Below are 19312 nucleotides of genomic sequence, written 5' to 3' on the forward strand. Positions count from 1 at the left end.
TTAATTTGGGCATTTAGAACATTTATGTATAATATAATAAAGTTATTGATATAATTGCATCTAAGTATATCATCTTGCTATTTTTTCTATTTATCCAAATTATTAGCTTTTCTTTTTTTTTTTTTAAAGATTTTATTTTTTTCCTTTTTCTCCCCAAAGCTCCCCCGGTACATAGTTTTATATTCTTCGTTATGGGTCCTTTTAGTTGTGGCATGTGGGACACTGCCTTAGCGTGGTTTGATGACCAGTGCCATGTCTGCGCCCAGGATTTGAACCAACAAAACGCTGGGCCGCCTGCAGTGGAGCATGTGAACTTAACCACTCAGCCACAGGGCCAGCCCCTAGCTTTTCTTACTCTTTGCTTCTTTTGTCTTGAGTAATGGAATGTTTTTATGATTTCATTTTGTCTCTAATATTAGCTTAGTAGTTATATTTCTTTACTATAAACTTTTTAACACTTACCCTAGCATTTACAATATACATCTTTAACTGAACAGTTACTTTCAAATTATATTTTACACTTCCTCTATAGTTTCAGAAGCTGACATCAGAATGCTCCACTATCATTACCCTCATCCTTTTTGGCATCCTGGGCTACATTCTACTTCTACAGATGTTGTGCCTTCCACCATACATTGCTGCCCTATAAGGCAGTCCATTTCTTTTATGACAATTAAAAAATAAGAATATCTTTCATATTTATCCTTGTTTTTACCATATATGACACCTTTAGTTTCTTTGTATAAATCTAAAATTCCACCTTGTATTATGTCCCTCCTTCCTGAAGGACTTATTTTTAACATCTTTTTTAGGGCTGGTCTTTTAGCAATGAATACACTCTGCTTTTGTTTGTCTAAAAACGTTTTTATTTTGCTTTTATCTTTAAATAATATTTTCTCTTGGTATAGAATTCTGAGATGACTGTTCTTTTCTTTTCTTTCAATACTCTGAAGATATTTCTCCACTGTCTTCTTGCTTGAATAACTTCTGAAGTTGACTCTAATCCTTATCTTTTTAATTCAATTTAATTGTGGTAACAATGCTCAATAAGAGATCTGTTTAATTTTATGTAATGTTTCTTTATTCCTGTGGCTATCTTCAAGATTTTCTATCTTTTTTTGTCATAAGTTTGAATATGATGAATCTAGGTGTGTTATTTCATGGATTACTATTATGTAGAATTTATTCAATATGCTTAGGGTTCTCAGAACTTTGGCTTTTGTAATTGATTTTGGGAATTCTTAGTCATTAAATCTTTATTTTTTTAGACTAAATTTGTCTCTCTTCACTTTCTGACACTTCAGTTACATGTATGTAGGACCATTGATATTGTCTCACAGCTCTTGTGATACTTTGTTTTTCTTTGGTTGGTTTTGTTTGTTTATTTCACACCATAACTGTTGACCTGACTTCAAATATATTGATTTTTTCCTCAGCTGTATCTAGCCTGCTGATGAACACAGTGAGGAATTATTCGCCTCAGATATTGTGTTTAATGTTTCCAGCAATTTCATTTGACTGTTTCTTATAAGTTTCATCTTTCTTCTAAAATTCCTCCATAACTACTTTAACATTAATGATATTATCTTAAAGTTTCTGTCTGGTAGTTCCAATGTATGAATCATCTCTGATTCTGGTAATATAGATTGTTTATCTCTTAGACAATGTGATTTTTTCCCCCTTGTGTTTGTGTGTGTTCTGTAATTTTTTATTGAATTTTGTGTGTATACAAAATGTAGAGTTATAGGTAAATTATATTTATACCTGCAATGGACATGTCTCTTTTCTCTGGCTGTAATGTCCGAGGATGAGTAATTCTAATCAGGAATCGAGCTGGTTTGGGTTTTGTTTCTGCTACCATTCGTCTCAGTGCACCAAAGCCTTCGGATCCATCCAGTGGTGTGTGTAGTGTGAGGCCTGGAGTATCAGAGGGCTTTCCCCTAATGTTCCTGATCTGTCCTCAGCTTTCAGCAGTCCCTGCATTTGCACATCACAGAGGGGTTATTTATCCATGCTCTGGTCCCTCTCAGCAGTAACCTGCCACTGCTCGTTACTTGTGGCAGGATTGAGGGGAGATTCTCAAATCTTCTTTGCCAGCCTCAGGTTTAGGTAATCTTTGTTAACCTTGGGGTGGGATTTGGGGTCTTTCTCAATATTCCTACTCTTTCAATATGGCAAACACTGCCTTTCATTTGTAGTGTGTCTTAGGTGGCAGAGTGTTTCCTGCTGTTTCTGCAGTGGTAGCAGATCTCTGCTTTGTATTGGTGCAGGATGCTAAGCCCTGGAGAATTTCCTGCTCCTTTCCCAAGGTTATATGGCTTTTGCTTCTGCCACTCTCCCAGAAATAGGAGATCTTGCTAAACTTTGTGCATGTGAGAGTTTTCAATCCCTCCACTATAGGCAGATAGATTTTCTTCCTATTCTTCCTCCAGACGTAGTGCATCTCTTCCTGAGCCCAAGTGGGTTTTTGTGTATGTGTGAAAAGTTTTCCTGCCTCTCTCCTAACAGGTTAAAACTTTTGTCTTTTATGAGAAATGTATCCTGGAAGGCAGGGAAGGTTTTGTGCTTATCTTCCAGTGCAGCAATCATGACCTGCATGCTTGCACCACCTGGCAGGGCTGTCTCCACTTTGCTCCCCTACCTCTAATCTTTCTTTTGAGCATCTAGTCAAGACCCATGAAAAAGAGCTTTTGAGTGTGTACTTGTGAACTCTTCCTGAGTCTTTTGGGTTCCTGTTATTTTAAACTTTCATGTTAGCCCACATTTGGCCTTTAAAAATCTGTTAAAATTTTAGCTGATGTTTTCTTAGCCACTTTATGGCAACTGCCTTTCTCTCCCATGTTCTATAAACTGTGACATAGTTCATGTGTCCTGCCTCTCCTTGAAGGAGTTTATCACTCTTTGAAATTTAGTCCAGATCTTACTGTCTTGCAGCCTCTGCTATCTGATGGGCTCAAGAGAAGTGATAATTTTGTAGCTTGCTTGTTTTTTTCTTGTTGTTTGGGTGGGAGCAACATTCTCTTTCAGCTTTCTCCATCTAGAGTGAAAGTAGAATTTTTGTTCATTGTGCTCATCTTGATATTCTGATGTCTGGTAACCAGAGATAACTAGTATATCATTCTTGACCTCAATCTTCAGGGTTTTCTCTCTCTCACCTTTCTCTCTCTCAGGTGATATATTAAAACTTAGGAAAACATTTCCTGTTATACAGAGGACACTCATATTTTTAATTTCTGGGGAAATTCTTACAATAGTTTAGGCTTATGTTTCTTTCTAATGCCCTACTCAAGATAGCCCTATTTGAACAGAGAAAACTGCATCAATACATTTATTTTCATCAAATTAGAGTGGATTGGTGCCAGGGTTGAAGATCCTTGACTTCAATTGGTCCTCCAAATTTATTGGTTTTATAGTTCCTTGATATATACAGCAATACTTTACTTAGCACAGACTGATTGAAAGGATTGACTTCTTTTAAGACCAGGAGCAAGACAAGGGTGCCCGCTCTCACCACCCCTATTCAACACAGTGCTGGAAGTCCTAGTCTGAGAAATAAGGCAAGAAAAATAAATAAAAGGTATCAGAAATGGAAAAAAAGAAGTGAAATTGTCTATTTGTAGATAACATGATTTTTTATACAGAAAAATCCTAAAGACTCAACCAAAAAAACTGTTGGATCTAATCAAGAATTCAGTAAAGTTTCAGGATACAAAATTAATGTATAAAAATCAGTTGCATTTCTATACACTAACAATTAATTTTTTGAAAAAGAAATAAATCAATCTCATTTACAATAGCATAAAAAAACAATAAAATGCTTAGGAACAAGTGTAACCAAGAAGGTGAAAGATCTGTACTCTGAAAACTACAACACACTGATGAAAGAAGTTGAAGAAGGCACAAACAAATGGAAACGTATCCTGTGTTGAAGGTTTGGAAGAATTAATATTGTTAAAATGTCAATACTACCAAAAGCCACCAATAGATTCAATGCAATCCCTATCAAGATCCCAATGGCATTTTATTAAAAAGTAGAAAAAAACACTCTTAAAATTTATATAAAACCATGAAAGATGCCAATAGCCCAAGAAATCTTGAGAAAGAAGAACAAAGCAGGAGGCACCACACTCCCTTATTTCAAGCTGTACTATAAAGCTATAGTCATCAAAACAGTATGGCACTGGCATAAAAACAGATGAATAGACCAATGGAACAGAATTAAGAGCCCAGAAATAAACCCAAGTGTGTATGGTCAACTAATATTTGACAAGAGAGCCAAGAATACTCAATGCAGAAAAGACAGTCTCTTCAATAAATGGTATTGGGATAATTGAAAATTGACATGTAAAAGAATGAAACAGGACCCCTATCTTATACCACTCACAAAAATTAACTTGAAATGGATTAAAGACTTAAATGTAAGACATGAAATCATGGAAATCCTAGAAGAAAATGTAAAAATAAAGCTCCTTGACACGGCCAGTGATTTTTTGGATATGACATCTAAAGCACAAGCAACAAAATAAAAAATAAGCAGGTGAGACTACATCAAACTAAAAAGTTTCTGTATAGCAAAAGAAGCTATCAACAAAGTGAAAAGGCAACCTATGGAATGGGAAAAAATATTTGAAAACCATAAATCTGATAAAGGGTTAATATCCAAAATATATGAAGAACTCATACAAATGGGCAAAAGACCTCAATAGATATTTTTCCAAAGAAGATATGTGAAGGGCCAACAGATACATGAGAAGATCCTCAACATCACTAGTCATTAGGGAAAAGCAAATTAAAACCGCAATGAGATATCACCTCACACCTGTTAGAACAGCCATCATCAAAAAAGAGAAGCGGTAAAAAATGCTGGTGTAGATGTGGAGAAAAGAGAATCCTTGTGTAAGCTTGCTGGGAATGTAAATTGGTACAGGCTCTATGGAGAACAGTATGGAGAATCCACAAAAAGGTAAAAGTAGAACTACCATATGATCCAGTAATTCCATTTCTGGGACCCAAGGAAACAAAAACACTAACTTGAAAAGATATCTGAACCCCCACATTCATTGTTTACCATAGCCAAGACATGGCAAAAAACTAAGTGTCCATTGATGAATAAAGAAGTTATGGTGTATATATATGTATAAATATGTATAAATATGTATGTATATATCTACATATATGTATACATGCATATGTATACACACACACATATACATATATATACACACATATATGCACGCACAATGGAATAATACTCAGCTATTAAAAAAATGAGGAAATCTTACCATTTGTGGCAAGATGGATGTACCTTGAAGGCGTTATACTAAAAGTAAGTCAAATAGAGAAAGACAAATACTGAATGATCTCATATGTGGAATCTAAAAAAAACCTTATAGAAAAAAGGATCAGATTTGTGGTTACCAGAGGCAAGTGGTGGGGGAATTGGAGGAAAGTGATCAAAAGGTACAAATTTCCAATTATAAGATAAATACGTACTTCAATTAAACACTAAATTTGAAAAGATATATGCACCCCTATGTTCATTGCAGAACACATATGTAATGAAATATTATTCAGTGATAAAAAAGAATGAAATCTTGCCATTTGAGACAACACAAATAGACCTAGTGTGTATTATGCTATGTGAAATGTCAGAGACAAATACCATATGATTTCACTTATATGCGGAATCTTAAAAACAAGTAAACAAACATAAGAGAAACAGACTTATAGATACAAAAAACAAACTGGTAGTTACGAGAGGTGGCGGGTAGGAGGATGGGTGAAATAGGTGAAGGGGATTAAGAGGTACAAACTTCCAGCTATAAAATAAATGTCACAAGGATGTAACGTACAGCATAGAGAATACAGTTAATGATATTGTAATTACTTTGTATGGCGACACATGGTAATAAGACTTATTCTGGTGATCTTTTCGTAATGCATAAGAATATTGAATCACTGTGCTGAACACGTGAAACCAGTAAAATATTGTTTGTCAATTATACTTCAATAAAAAAAAAACCATTTGCCATGTACAAAAAAAAAGGATGAAAAAGTACTAGTGATGTAATATACAATATGATGACTATGGGTAACACTGCCGTATGATATATAGAAAAGTTAAGAGTAAATGCTAAGAGTTCTCATCACAAAGAGAAAAATTTTTTTCTTTTTCTTCTTTTTTTTCTTTCTATTGTATCTATCTGAGATGATGGATGCTAGCTGAACCTATTGCTATAATCATTTCACAATATATGCAAATCAAACCATCGCGCTATACATCTTAAACTTATACAGTGATGTACATCTAATTATTCTCAATAAAACTGGAAAAAAAGAAGAGATTGACTTGCCATTTTAGGGGAAGTATAAGCTTGTAATAATATAAAATGCTGATCTGGGTCAATGTATTTCCATAATAGCTTTACAAAAAATATTGACTTTTAATATGAAAAGTGTCACTGTATTTGGTTTTGATCAAATATTAGTTGAACAAAAAGGAAGAAATTTGTGGCTTAACTAAAATTGCCTCTCATAGGGTCTAGAAATCCCAAATACTCTGTTTCAATCCCCAGCTTGCACCCTAGCTTTGAAATGTACTGTTTTGAAATGAGGTTCTTTAAGGTTATATAAGTTGTTGAGTTATTGATTGCTTTATTTCTAGATCCCAAGGTCGGACAACATCTCCACATACAAAAGAAACAGCAGAATTTTTGAAATAGCTCTAAAAGTTCAGAGTACAGATGATGTATCCTCCAAAGTAAATACGACTCAATGAGCAACACCCAGATGTTTTATGCAAACCCACTCATAATTTCTGATGTGTATGCAGTGAGTAAGGGGCTATCTCCCTAGGGCTGACATCATACTATAGTTTTCAACTTCAGTCTTTGATCACATTCTTTAACCTTAAATCTAAATATTGAGATTTCAGTCAGCCCTTGTGTGGAGTATTTGGGGAGATTTGAGTTTTGGGGACCTGATGTCACCCAAGTATTCTTTCTTTTGATAGACATTGGGAAGATACTGTCATATGGAGTTAGACTAAAATTTTAACTCTGATTCCTCAAAAGTAAAGCAGGGGGAAAGCAAAATAACCTCTCTGAGGATTCAATGAGATAATGTGTGGAAAGCACTAAGCTTGGTACACTGCTATTTTAATATTCAATTAATATTATTTTCCTGTCCCTTTGTGTGTCTTTTATTATAGGGATCATGGTGGTGTGTTAAAATGAGTGTAGCTCTAGAGTTGGACAGAGGCTTGAATCCCAGCCCTATTACTTAGTATTGCTTTTTATTTGTTTGTTTGTTTGTATGTTTGAGGAAGACCAGCCCTGAGCTAATGTCCGTGCCCATCTTCCTCTACTTTTTATGTGGGATGCCTGCCACAGCATGGCTTGCCAAGCGGTGCCATGTCCACACCCGAGATCTGAATAGGCCAATCCCAGGCCACCATATCAGAGCATGTGCACTTAACCGCTGCGCCACCGGGCCGACCCCAGTAGTGCTTGGCAATATTAGGAAGCTACTTAACTTCCCTGAGCCTCTATTTTCCCATTTGTTAATGGAGGAGACAGTAATATCTATTCAGAGTATTGTGAAGATTAAATGACATAAATTCTTTGTGTAGTGCTGGCATCTAGAAACCTATTCAATGAACGTTAAAGAATATCCTGCTTTTACATATTTCTTCTAATCTTTCTCTTTCCCTTTTTTTCATTTTTAAGTTACTATTCATCCCCTGTTAATTTGAACGTTTCCTCTCTAATGTCAGCTGTGTATCAGTCATCCCAACTGTAACTCTGTCTGGAAATATTAATAATAATAATTGGTAAAATTTATTTAACAATTACTAGGTACCAAGAAATATTTTAAGAGCTTTAAATACATTATTTCATTTCAAATTTAGTTTTCTTTAAAGGGAAAATTAACTCATAATAAAAGAAAGCAGAACCGTGGTTGCCTCTGGAGCGGGGCAGGCAGGGATTAACTGAGAAAGGACCCAAAGGAGCTTTCTGAGGTAATGAAAATGTGCTATATCTGATAGAAGTTTATAAGCATTTGAAAAACTCATCCACTGTACACATAAAAACTGTGTATTTCATAGAAGGCAAATTATACTTTAATAAAAAATTCAGATGAAATATTAATCTTCCTAAAAACACCCTGTGGAATAGAATTTTTATATCCACTTTTCAGATGAGAAAACTAAGGGCCTCAATGTTCAGGTAATTGACTCAAGTTCTTATTTACTGGTAGCCACATCAAAGTCAAATCCAGATATGTTTAAGTGCACAACCCATACACGTGGCCATCAGGCTTCATGGCCTCTAGCAAGAGTGGTGCATCCTGACATGTTTTGCAATTCAAACCGTGTTATTTTATCCTTAGTAGCTGTATCACACAGATTGAGGCAGAGCAGCACATTTTAAAAATACCCCGGCTTCATATTGGAGATATGAGTTGTATATTTTGTACAAAACTCTGGAAAGAAAACATATCTATTGCAAAATGTTTAGCTAGGATGATGAGACCCAAGATACATGCAGTGGAATCAATGTCTCTCCCTTGTCAGCATGCATTTCCAAGAACGTGGAAGCTGTTGAGAGCACTACTTCGGCTGCAGTAACGTCGGGCAGCATATTCAAATGGTAGCTCAGTAAGTCCGCTTGTGGAAAAAATGCTGTCAATGTCTGCTGTGCAGTGAAGCAGCGAGGAGTCAGGAGCATCTCTAAGACAGGGTTTTAGCAAACAAGGAAACCTGTTATCTCACCCTCTGTTGCAAAGCATATGTTTAAATTTCCAAATCAAAAATGGCAGCAAAGGTCCCTTGCTACTTTGGTGATTACAAAACAAAGCCGTCCGCAGTGACTTGCAGGGCTTGGGTCACGTCAGGGTTATTTTTTCCTCAAATGAGACAGCAGCTTCTAAATTTATTAGAACCTTGCCTGGTATTTCTCCTCCCAACTTCCCATCAAGTGTCCATAAAGATACAGAAAACTGAATCTGAAATGTAAATTTTAAAAAAGGACAATTGAGGGGCTGGCCCCGTGGCTGAGTGGTTAAGTTCGCGCGCTCCGCTGCAGGCGGCCCAGTGTTTCGTTGGTTCGAATTCTGGGCGTGGACATGGCACTGCTCATCAGACCACGCTGAGGCAGCGTCCCACATGCCACAACTAGAAGAACCCACAACGAAGAATACACAACTATGTACCGGGGGGGCTTTGGGGAGAAAAAGGAAAAAAGAAAATCTTCAAAAAAAAAAAAAAAAAAAAGACAATTGATCAAATCAAAGGGACATTTTCCTTTTGTGTCATGATGAACACAAACTGAGAAATGCCTTATTGTGCTATAACCTATATGGTTCACCCTCTGAAACCCAATATTAAACACAGCACTTTACATACTCATTTAATTCTCGCCTCAACCTTCTGAGGACTTCACTATTAATATGCCCATTCATAGAATTACAAAATGTGTTGGCTGGGGTAACTGACTTGCCCAAGGACACACATCACACAATTTTGAGTGGGAGAGTCAGGTTCAAGCCTCTTTAGCTACACTCTATCCTCCTCTACCAGTTATTTTATCCTTTCTACCTCCAAATTAGAAAAGCATGTTCATTTATTCTACCATCTTTGCATGTTTCTGGGGATGCATTCATCTGGGTCAACTAGTTATGGAATTAGAGCTAGTCATTTCCCCACCCCTTTCTGTACTTTGTCGTCCCTACATATCTCTTCAAAGTTCAGAATCTCAGGGCATTGCAGACTGAGGAAAGTTCATTAAAGTCCGAGTCTAAGGCAGGAAGAATATTAGAAATATTTTATGCCAGAACACATGGTCTATCTCGTGCTAGAGTGATTAAAGAATTGTAAATCAAATCTTAGTTTCTATTGAAATTATAGAACCCATCAGTGTGGGCATTGAGTAGAGGAGGGTTAATATTTGTAAAGGAAGTCTACACTTGTGCATCATGCATGGACCTGAGAGAGAAACACAAAACTTGCCCTTCATATCTGGATCCGAGAGGGAAACACTGCAAGCCTGTCAAATGCTGGCCTTGTCAGAGCTCTACCCATTTAAAGATGACTAAAGAGATGGTAAAAAGACAAGGCGAGAATCATGGAGCCCAGGAACAGATACTATAGCCTAAGGCAAGAAACTGTTTCCAAGAGGCTTCAACAAATCTCTGAAAATGATTATTTACAAGAACCAGAAGACTTTCCACTAGATTGTAAGTATCACGAGGCCAGGAGCACCCTGTCTGTTCCCTGAGTATTTCCCAGCACCAAGGGCAAGTTTTGGCAAATAGCGGGAACTCAAACAAATAAACAAAAAATGCTGTTGAATGTCTGTTGAACAAAGAGTTGAGAGAAAAAGCAAAGGATTATGAGCAATGAATTCCCCAAACTTTCAAGTTCAAAGGCAATTTTAAGCATACAATAACTCAAATTATATGGCACTCCTGTATTATTCCTGGAAAAGCCACTTGAAGGTGTACGCTTCTATGCAAAAGCGAATCTAAGATAATTAATGCCGGCTGCTTCAACAAACAATCCCTAAATCTCAGTGGCTTAACAGAATAAGGTCTATTTCTCATGTACGTTATAGTGTGATGTGGGCAGAGGTTCTTCTATGCCACTCTCTTCTGTAGCAACTCGGGCATCCAGCCTCCTTCCATTTCAGAGTATCATACTTCACTTCCAGTAGCATGGGTGACAGGGAGAGAGAGTGAGATCATATAAGAATTCTCATGGGGCATAGCACAGCCAGTCCTGGAGTGGTATTTGTCACTTTCTCCCACGTACCATTAGCCAGAAGTCAGTCACATGGTTCCAAGCTATCTAGAGGAAAGGCTGAGAATGTACTCTTCCAGTCTGTCCAGTAGGAAGAAGTAGAATTTGTAGGCATTTAGCCACTCTCTGGTATACTCCTTCCTCTTGAGCACCAAATATTTCTTACATTATTTCTGTCACACATAGAATACACTCACCATATCCACAAGGCAATAACTCAAAGTCCCACCCAGTCATTGCACTGCATCCATCTCAAAGTTTAGAATATCCATTGGTGAATTCTTTCTCTGAGTTTCTGATGTAGCTGCTTTCGGTTATCTGGTTCCCAATATAACCATTTACAATGGTGGAACATGTCCAGGATAACGAAAATAAACAATTCCATTTCAAAAGGGACACAGAAGTCACTGATCTGGGACTGGCCCTGCCACTGAGTGGTTAAGTTCGCGCATTCTGCTTCGGTGGCCCAGGGTTTCGCTGGTGCAGATTCTGGGCGTGGACGTGACACCTCTCATCAGGCCAGGTTGAGGCAGCATCCCACATAGCACAACCAGAAGGATCTACAACTAGAATATACAACTATGCACTGGGGGGCTTTGGGGAGGAGAAGAAGGAAAGGAGGACGAGGGGGAGGACGAGGAGGACGAGGAGGAGAAGAAGAGGAAGAAGAAGAAAAAGATTGGCAACACATGTTAGGTGAAGTGCCAATTTTAAAAAAAAAAGAAAGAAAGAAAACAAGAAGTCACTGGTCCATATCAACTGTGAAATCTCACTCTTTCACATGCTTGTACATGTTGGGAAGACCCTCTACTCTAAGTGTAGAGGGAAGTCCTTCATTAGGCCCTGGTTTTGCTTTCTGACGGGAGTTCTCTTCCTCCACTGCCCACCATTCTGTGGTCCCACTGAAAAAGAAGATCCTTTTTGTGTGTTTTCTCCTTGGCCACTGGCAAGCGGGTGTAAGGCAGGCGTCTTCTTTGAGGGCTGTGGAAACCTCAAAATCTGCCTTTTACTTGTGTAAAATTGGGAAACTAATGGTAATTTCAAAGCTTAAGCAATGTTGTGATTTTTTTTTTTTGAGGAAGATTAGCCCTGCGCTAACATCTGCAGCCAATCCTCCTCTTTTTGCTGAGGGAGATTGACCCTGAGCAAACATCCGTGCCCATCTTCCTCTACTTTGTATGTGGGACACCTGCCACAGTATGGCTTGACAAGTGGTGCGTAGGTCCGCACCCAGGATCCGAACCAGTGAACCCTGGGCTGCCGAAGCAGAATGTGTGAACTTAACTGCTGCGCCACAGGGCCAGCCCCCATGTTGTGATGTTTTTGGACAGACGAGCTTAAGTGGAGAGATGGTTTCTTTGGCAATACAATTACTTAAAAAAACTTAGTAAGTTCTGATCTATTGGTTCCAAGCTGACTCATTTGCTTCTTACTATAGTCAGAGTCCTATTATAGACATAGTTCTAAAATATCCTTTATTATTTTTCTTTTTTTGCCACGCCTATCATGACTCTTTCTCCTGATATAAGTGGAGCCATCTTTAGACAAGACACGAATGGATCTACTCCTTGAGATACTTTATTCAACTGAGAAATTTTACTAGACATTTTTCACTCAAAGTCTTAAAAATTATTGTGGAAAGTTTCCAACATATAAAAAAATTGAAGTGCCTAATGAACCATCCTAATTCCATCACGCAGGTTCAATAATCTTCAATGCATGGCCAATCTTGTTTGCTCTATATCCTTACCCACTGGCCCCCACAATCCACACATTATTGTTTTGAAGCAAATCTTATATACCAGATCATTTTCCCATAAATATTCCAATATGCATCTTAAGAAGATAATGATTCTTTAAAAAATATGACCAAAGATGTTTGTAGCTTAAAAAAGCAGTAACTTCGTAATATCATCAAATATCTGATAAGTTGGGTTTTTTTCCCCATTAGTTTGATTCAGAATATAAATAAAGTTCACTCATTAATTAATATGTCTCTTGAGACTCTTCTCCCCTCATTACTTTTTTTCCTCATAATTTAATCAGTGAGGAAAGAGGTAATTTTTTCTGCAAAGTTTTTTATCGTTTGGGTTTTACTTTTTGTAACTCCATGGCGATGTTTAATATGATCTCCTGCCACCTATATGTCTGTAAGTTGGTAATTAGTTCTAGAGGCTTGATCAGATTCCAGTTCACTCTTTTGGAATGAATACACAGTGGACAGATCTTAGCATGATCCCCAGTAATTGTCACATCATGATGCTCATGCCTTTGTGTAATGCCCTCCCCTGGAGTGTGCACAGGACTTCTGGCTTGCTACTAACCAATAGCGTATAGCAAAGGTGATGAGATGTCACTTCTGTGATTAGGTGACATTATTTAATTCTCTGTCATAGCAGACTGGAGTGAGACATTCTCCTTGTTGCTTTAATAAAGTAAGCAGCCATGTTGAGAGAGCCCATATGGAAAAGAACTACAAGTGGCTTCTAGTCGCTGTAGGTGGCCTTTAGGACCTAAGGGTAGCCTTTAGTCAACTGCCAGCAAAAAGCTAGCCATTCATTCATACCTGTACAAGGTAATAAATTCTGTCAACAGCCTAAGTGATCTTGGAAGTAGGTTCTTTCCCAGTCAAGCCTCCAGATGAAAACACTGCCCAGATGAAATCTTGATCACAGCCTTGTGGGAGACCCGGAGAAGAGGACTCAACTAAGCCACATCCAAACCCTGATCCACAGAAGCTATGCGGTAATAAAATGAGCATTGTTTTAAGATGCTGCGTTTGTGGAATTTTTTTATACAGCATAGAAAACTAACACAGTATATTTCACAGATAATATTGTTTGCTGTCATCAGGAGTACAAGCTATAGGGTGATCTCTGTTTCTGTGATGTTGTCAAAAACCAGCTTGTTTTTTTTAAAGATTGGCCCCTGAGCTAATATCTGTTGCCCATCTTCTTCCTTTTTTTTTCTTCTTCTCCCCAAAGCCCCCCAGTACATAGTTGTATATTCTAGTTGTAGGTCCTTCTGGTTGTGCTATGTGGGACACTGCCTCAGCATGGTTTGATGAGCGGTGCCATGTCCACACCCAGGATCTAAACAGGTGAAACCCTGGGCTGCCGAAGCAGAGCGCCCGAACTTAACCATTCCACCAAAGGGCTGGCCCCGCCAAAAACCAGTTTTGAATAGTTAAGTGAAATGTGTTTTAAAGAGTTAAAGGGAATCTCTGTTTATTTCTGTAAAAATATGTCCTCATAACTAAAATTATTGATATTAAGGGAAAATAATAGATGTATATCAACTCCAAAGCTTTCTTTTTTAGTAGACGAATTTTCAACAAATGGTTGAAATGATGATATAATTGTAGTGTCCCCCTCCATTTCCCTCACTCCCCTCACCAGAGGAAATAACTGAGACATTTGTGAATCACTAATAAATCATTCATCTTGAACTTTCTACCCAAGAGATTCCACTAACAGTTTACTCCTTTACTGGAATGCCAAACTTCGGTGTAAAAATAATGCAAATAATGCAAATTCTCTAGTGAGACTGAAAAAATAAATGTGTTCAGATTTTCTTGGGGACTACAGTATGGGATATTTAAGACTAGCTAGATAGAAATACTAGATTAAAATATTTTCAGCCACAAATATGCCTATATTATAGTAAAAAATTTCCAGAATTTTCCAAAACCATTTTTAGAACATCTTAATACAATTTTTTTGTTGTCTTCAAATTTTATGTGATCTTTCTAAAGCTATAATTCCCAGAACATGTTCACATGTCTCTTGTCCCATTAAAGATGTTTTGTGAAAATATGATTCTGTGGTCAAGTAAGAATTGAAAGCGGAGCACCCTATAGTTTTCCTGTGAAAATTAACATTGTACATCAGTAAATAACAGCTCTAAGTACTGCAGTAAAGGGACCTGCTTAAGGCATCCCACATGTAAAGTAGAGGAAGATGGGCATGGATGTTAGCTCAGGGCCAGTCTTCCTCAGCAAAAAGAGGAGAATTGGCAGCAGTTAGCTCAGAGCTAATCTTCCTCAAAAAAAAAATAAATAAAAAGACCCTGTCTCAGAGTGGACTGAGTCAAGTATTCCTATAGACACTAAAGTGAGGGCTTGCTGCCATATGAGGACAACAACATAAGACTGACCATTTACTCTTATGGTGACACCTCCGCATGGTGCCAGGTGGGCTCCCATCAGAGTGGACTGGCAGGTCTTCCTCTCATCACGAGAGAGGAAATCAGTCTTCGCACCTGTGCTGAAGCCCTCAGAGCAATTCTCTAGAGCCTACAGAAATTTCTCATAAACACAAGGGGCAGAAAACTCTCCAGAATGGGTTCAGCCTGTGAACGAGCTAGGATAAAATATCTATGATATTTTATCTATGATAATTTATGATAAAATATCTATGAGTTTCGTTTTCTGTAGGCAATTAGGGTTATATAAAAAAAAGTGTCTTTCCATTGATTCAATGTTCCTAATTTGCTCTAGTATAATCTGTTACTAGGTAGAATCAGCCTTCTTTTCCAGGCAAACACATACTGCAATTTGATTCTTAAATGATCATTAGACAAAGCGATGTCTTCATTTATGATACATCAACAAGCTAATGTCTCTAGACATCTGGGATGTCTTTTCCAAATATGCGTGATTAATATTCTCATTTTTTCAGCACCACAACTCATGCCTAATTTGCTATGTTCACTTTACTTCTGAAGCTTCTGCCAACTGCTCGCTCTTGGGTCTTTCACAGCATCTGTGACTGTCCACTGTTGGTGATGCCCTCGAATACTGGTTGGAACTAGACAGCAATGGAAGCCCATCCCAGCCTTTTCTCTTCACAGCTGCCCGATGGGAAGCAGGCTACTTTATTTCTCTCAGCCTCAATTTCCTCATTTGCAAAATCAGTAAAACAATCCATGTCACAGGATTGTTGTCATACTGGTGATTGTTACTGTCCACATTATCATCATATCGGTATACGATATTGGCAATGTTGGACAGATCTGTGAATGGACAACAGTTTAATCGCTCCCTCCCCTGATAAAGTATTGTCCCCACAAGCAATCCCAGCTTCTTTTCCTTGATTCCAAAGCCATTTACTAAGCTCCTTGAAGGTACGATGTTTCACGCATCTGTATATTCCTACAGTCCCTAACATATTGCTTTATGTAATTTGACATTTCAATAATTTTTTAGGAGGATAGAATACTTAGGTTGGATAAATCATTTTCCTTAGCCTATTATAGGGCAGTGGTTTTTAATGCAGGGAATTTGGCAATGTCTGGAGAAAATTTTGGCTGTCACAAATAGAGAGTGCTACTGGCAGCTAGCTGCTATGGCTCCAGGATGCTGCTGAACATCCTAAAATCACAGGACACAAACAACAAAGAAGCATCTGGTCAAAATGTTAATAGTGCCAAGGTTGAGAAACTCTGGTATAGCGGAAAATACGGCTTTGGATGCTGATCTAGTCCCAACTCAGTCGTTCACTTGCTTTGTGATCTTGGGCAAGTTGCTCGACTTCTCTGCACTCCCAAAGTTATACTGACATAAAATGTTACAAGATTACAGACTCAGAGAGGTAGATGAAAGCAGAGATTCTTGTTTTAATAATATCCAGGGATCTTTGGCTCTTTTTTAAAAAATTTATTTTATTGAGGTCACATTCGCTGATAACATTAAGTACATTTCAGGTGTACGTTATTATATACCAGTATCTATAGATTGCAACGTGTTCACCATCAATAGTTTAGTTTTTATCCGTCACCATACATATGTGCCCCTTCACCCCTTTCACCCACTCCAACCTCCTTCCCCTCTAGTAACGACTAATCTGTTTTTCTTACCCATGTGTTTGTTTATCTTCCACATATCAGTGAAATCATACAGAATTTGTCTTTCTCTGTCTGGCTTACTTTGCTAACGTAATACCCTCAAGGTCCATCCATGTTGTCACAAATGGCATGATTTTGTCTTTTTTTATGGTTGAGTAATATTCCGTTGTCTATATACCATATCTTCTTTGTCCATTCACCAGTCTTTGGATCTTAATAAGACTCAGGGGATCTGGCTACTCTGTGAGATACAATGCGGGCAGTCCTGATCAAAAGTGTGCTTACAGAAGGAGAAGGAAAACAAGCATCATGCCTTCTCCTGTTTGTGGCCATTCTGAACTACTCTTGCCTTTGCCTCTCAAACATAGACCCCTTTAAGAGAAACTGAAGCATGCCAAAGCACTAACAGAGAAAAGTCCATTCATTGCATGAGCTCAGGGAGTATCCACAAAACTGATTGTTTGATTAATTGATTCTGTAGAATCACAAAGGGTTACTTTTACCAAGATTGTTCTAGGGAGGCTAGAGCGTCCAAAGGAGCCTGACCCCTAGAGAATCTGGGCAGAGCGCAGTGGGCAGGAACGCACGTGTTCACCCACTGCTGCCCACTGGCCCCATGCAAGGCCCAGGCCCAGCACTGACAGTGGGCCAGACCAGGTTCTTAGAATACATTGACTGTTTGTACTCTGTGTTGAAGGCTGTGGTAGACAGGAGCCTGGGAGCCCCTCCTGGGGCCCTGTGAGCAAGGATCTCATCTTGTTCACTATAACAGACTCAAGACCAAACACAGTACCTGAATATTTATTAAGTAGTAGGTGCGTAATAAATGATTATTAAATGACCCCACAGAAACCTTGATTGGAATACTCCCAAGTGGGTCTAGTAACATTTGACTCTTAACAGTGAGGGGAACACTCTGGGCAGAGGTGAAGGAAGTCTCCTCCCACCAGTGGCTCAGGGCCTGTGTGAAGTCCTTTGAGCTGCAGGACTCTTGGCTATTTTAGCAGCATTCCTGACGAACAATGCCTCCTCTGAGACATGAGGCTTAAGGTTTCACATAAAGGAACAACTACAAAATCAAGTGGACTCCATTCCTCACATTAGCAGGGGTAGTGAAGGAAACCCCTATTAGGAATGAGTAGAAATTAGAAGTCAAAGTGAAGTATAACCAAACTTGATTGAAGGAAATAAGTATTTAGGAGAGTTAATGATTTTTCCCTTCCTAGCATGTTAATAACTAACATTTATTAAATGCTTACCACGTCCCGCACACTGAGCTAAGCACTTCTCACAAATTTCTTATTTAATGCTCACAACAACCCTATGATATAGATCCTACTGTTATCTCCATTCTGTAGATGAGAAAATTGAGGCTCAGAGAGGCTAAGTGATTTGCCCAACGTCGCAGAATTGATAGTAAATAATTAGCCAGTATGAGTCCAGAGGCTGGATTCTTAACCACTATACACTGCCATTATACTATTTGGGGAGCAGGTTCTCAATGTCATGAATGCTTCTTGCATATCAAACTGGTTCCAAGAAAACAGTGTTTATGCAGGCCTGTCTGAAGATTATATTGTCCATTTGTTCCTCTAGGTACTGTAAAATCTATCTCTAGCTTGCAAATGACCAGTGGGAACGTCCTTAGATTTCATGGTTACGGTCTCTTTGTTCTGTGCTGTATTTACAGCAAGGATGCTTTTGCGGGCATTGTTAATTAAATTAAACAGTGTCCTCGGTGTGAGGCCCCAGAGAAATGATTCTCTGGTTTTAATACCAGAGATAATTGTGCTTTTCCTAATGCCTCTGGTTTGCCTTCCTCTTTTGCACATTGAATCATGAAAATATTCACACTTCCTTCTTTGTTTTAGCTGCCAAAAATCTGTGGCCACTCACCTGGAAATGTATAAGATCTTGCACGGCAGGTAAGTACCTCCGGCTTGGGGAGACATTTTCCAAGCAATATTTTCCATTTGAGAGGATGCTCTAAGGAATTCCCTGACCTCCTGTTGTTTCCACCTCCTGCTAATGGGAAAAGTCATGGTAATTGTGCAGTGGGTGGAAGTGAAGAACAGTTAAAAGGTCCTAAGCACTGAACTAGGCCCAGGGCTTATCAGATACAGAAGGTATATTCCTCACTTTCAGGGAGTTACAGCTTAGTGGAGAAACATGCAGATTTAGTTTTTTAAAACTTGCATTCAAGTTGTAATGGGAACACAGAAGAGAGCTCCATACTTGACCAAGAGAAATTAAAGTTCTAATACAGGAGTTGACAATTGGCCAGGATCTTGAAGCACAAGGAAACATCTATTGAACACTGCATGCCGCGCTGTTCTTTAGTTAGGTTAGTTTATTGAATCTCATCACAATGCCAAAAAACAGCTATGCCTTCCCCCGTATTTTAGATATATGGTGAAAGTGCGTTCATGGAAATAAGGCATTTACTCAGGGCCACACAGGTATGATGCTTTGAGGCTGTGATTTCAACCTAGGTCCGTCTTCAGGCATGTTCTTTCCCTCATTCCTTAGGGCTACTCAGGTCTAATGAGGGCTTCAAAGTAAGAATGCGTGCTTTATGTTTGGTTTGGGAAGTGGGAAAACAAATCCACACGGGAGGACCTGGTTGAACGTTTGCGCCCTTTGCACAGGCAAAGGAATGGGCTGAACGAT

The sequence above is a fragment of the Equus asinus genome, chromosome 20 (assembly GCF_041296235.1).
Source record: "Equus asinus isolate D_3611 breed Donkey chromosome 20, EquAss-T2T_v2, whole genome shotgun sequence".
Classification (NCBI taxonomy): Eukaryota; Metazoa; Chordata; class Mammalia; order Perissodactyla; family Equidae; genus Equus; species Equus asinus.